General features: G+C 46.8%; 1 pseudogene; it reads right to left on the bottom strand.

Moving 5' to 3' along the window:
* Nucleotides 1-290: 290 nt before the first annotated feature.
* LOC120571404 lies at nucleotides 291-2129 on the bottom strand (annotated as a pseudogene).
* Nucleotides 2130-3232: the final 1103 nt, after the last annotated feature.

Below are 3232 nucleotides of genomic sequence, written 5' to 3'. Positions count from 1 at the left end.
GAGTGTTTGTGTGTGTATGTGTGTGTGTGTTTGTGTGTGTTTGAGAGAGTGTGTGTGTGTGTTTGTGTGTGTGTGAGTGATAGAGTGTGTGTGTGTGTGTGTGTGTGTTATGAGACATTGATGTTTGTGTGGGGGGTGTGTGTGTGTGTGTGTGTGGGTGTGTGTGGTGTGGGTGGGGGGGGGTGTGGAGGTGGGGGGGGGTGGGGGTGGGTGGGGGGTTGTAGAAAAAAAAAAGCCAAAAAGCTTTCAATAAAAACCACCGTAAAAAAAACATTGAAAATGTTTCAAAAAGCATCAACAAAATTTTACAAAAAATTAAAAAAGCATCGAAATGCAGAAAAAAGCCTCGAGGAGTGAAGGAACCAGAAAATATTCACATTTAACAAGATGCAATTTAGAGAAGTTTTCCTTTTGTTAAAATAAAAAAAATGACTCAGAATGACAGAATTTAACCCTTAAATGACTTCTGTCTATTTCAGTTTACAAAACTCAGCAGAGCCTCCACAAACCCAAAGTCCAGCAAAGAGGGCTGAGTGAATGTGGTCTGGACTCTGTGGAGGAGAGTCATGGTTTCAGAGAGGCACGGTAGAAGGACAGAATACCTGCACTGTGATCCAGGTACACTCCTACTCTGGAGGACTCAGGACCTGAGACAGGAGTTTGGACATTGTTGGACCAAAATGTATATTTGTTGTTGATCCACCCAACGCCCAAGATTTGTTATTTTGTCCAAATCCACATTCCTCCGACCCCCCTGCTCTACTGATATTCTTGTATGCGACTGCTACATAAACTCCTCCTCTCCTCTCCACCTCCCAGTAACAACGTCCAGTCAGACTGTCTCTACTCAGGACCTGCCACATGTTAGTGAATCTGTCTGGGTGACTAGAATAGGTCTGTTGTTGACTCATTAACGTTGCTTTCCTGTTCCCCTCAGATAATAACAGCTGTGTGTTTACTGTGTTTGGATCCAGTGTGATTTCACGTGAATATTTTAAGAATCCAGCTCTGGTCTTGGGCTCTGGTTGTGGCAGTAAAACGTCCACTTCAGTCCCTGTCAGTGAGACGTTTGTCCACTCCTCTCTCAGGACGTCCTGTAGTTTATCTCTGACTTCTGACACGGCCGCTGTCACGTCCTCAAAGCAGCTCAGAGGACGGATATGGATGCTGGATGCTGATTGGCTGAGTGGTGACAGTGAGGGGTAGTTGTGTAGAAACTGGTTGTGATCCTCTGTGTGTGAGAACTTCTTCAGCTCAGCGTCTTCCCTCTTCAGCTCAGTGATCTCCTGCTCCAGCTTCTCCTGAAGCTCTTTGACTCGACTCTCTTCCCTTTTCTGCTGGGATCTGACCTGCTGCTTCACATCAGAGCTTCTTTTCTCCAGGAGACGGATCAGCTCGGTGAAGATCTTCTCGCTGTCCTCCACTGCTTTATCGGCGGCGCGATCGATGGCCTCCGCCTGCTGTTGAAGCAGCTTCACATCTTTCTCTCTGTCCTGGATTCTCTGCTGGATGGTCTGTCGACTCCCCCCGAGCTTTTTCTGCCTCTCAGTCCTTTCTGCTGCAGCTGAGACTGTGTCGTGGCCTTTATGTTCTTCCACAGAGCAGAGATAACAGATAAGCTGCTGATCAGTGCGGCAGAACATCTTCATTACCTCATCATGACGAGAGCAGACGTTCTCCTGGAGCTTCATGGACGGCTCCACCAGCTTGTGTTTCGTTAACTTAGCTACATCGTAATGAGGCTGAAGATGCTTCTCACAATAAGAGATCAGACACACCAGGCAGGATTTGATGGCTTTGAATTTTCTCCCAGTGCAGAAATCACAGGCCACATCTTCAGCTCCAGCATAGCAGTGATCAGCAGGAGCAGCTTGGAGTCCAGTCTTCTTCAGCTCCTCCACTAAAGCTGCTAACATGGTGTTTTTCAGCAGGACAGGCCTCGGTGTGAAGCTCTGCCTGCACTGAGGGCAGCTGTACATTACCTTCTCATCCCCTTCATCCCAGAAGCCTTTAATACAGTTCATGCAGTAGCTGTGTCCACAGGGAATAGTCACCGGATCCTTCAGTAGATCCAGACAGATGGAACAAGAGAAGGTTTCCCGGTCCAGCTGTACTCCTTTCTGCGCCATTTCACCTCTCGCTCAGTGACAACGACTGTCTGACTGTCTTGTCTCACTTCCTGAGAAGTGAAATTAGTCTGAGCTCTGATGTAATAACAGCATGTGATACGCTGTTGTACTTGCCCCAGCATGTTGGTTACACCCATCTGCAAACTGTAGCTCTGAAAGGGAGAGAACAAGGGAATATGATCACAGAGTGGAGCTGGCTGTGTTTGAGAGGAAGAGGAGGGAGGGGTTATCAAGCTCTGTTCATTCCTGGAAGAGGAGCGCTTTGAGAGAGAGACTGGGTGTGTTGCAATGCCCATACATCCATTAGTATGACAGGGAAAGATATAGTATATCCCAATTCTATACTATGACTTCTTTATCACTTTTTTTGACATCCTATACTCTGACTTTTTTATGAATTTGTTTTGACATACTATACTATTACACACTTTGAAAAACAACCATCCATGGTGTTCTCAGTGAGATACGGTTTCTGAATGTGTCCTGCCTTCAGTCTCCGGGTGAGCTGATCAACATCTGCACGGCTTTCTACGGCACTAGCTGAAACGAGCTGGCTAACCATAGCATGCTTGCGCAAGCATGCTAGCTCGTTCTGAATGGGGGAAACCACTAAAAAAAACCAAATTTTTCAATATTTTCCAAAAGAACTACTTCCATGTCCCTGTTCTGCAGGAATTCCACGCTAAGTGTGAAGTGTGTCCTCGTTTAGAAGAAGTCTCCCGGCTAATCCTGTCCTGTACTGACTGAAGTTAGAGAAACAGCTAGCTAGCTCATGTAGTCCTTACCTAGCTACTGTCAGGGCACGCCCTCATACTCTGCTTCTGACTGGCTAGTAGTCCTTACCTAGGTACTGTCAGGGCAGGCCCTCATACTCTGCTTCTGACTGGCTAGTAGTCCTTACCTAGCTACTGTCAGGGCACGGCACACCCTCATACTCTGCTTCTGACTGGCTAGTAGTCCTTACCTAGCTACTGAGCATGTGCAACTCCCAACAAAGATGTTACAGAAGTTGAGATGTCTCACTCTGTTGCTAAAACAGAGAGCTCAACACAGGGGGAAAAGAGTAGCTGCAGCAATGTGCAGTACAACAACAATATGGTGTT

The sequence above is a fragment of the Perca fluviatilis genome, chromosome 13 (assembly GCF_010015445.1).
Source record: "Perca fluviatilis chromosome 13, GENO_Pfluv_1.0, whole genome shotgun sequence".
Taxonomy (NCBI): Eukaryota; Metazoa; Chordata; class Actinopteri; order Perciformes; family Percidae; genus Perca; species Perca fluviatilis.
This window is presented reverse-complemented; position numbering and strand designations above follow the sequence as displayed.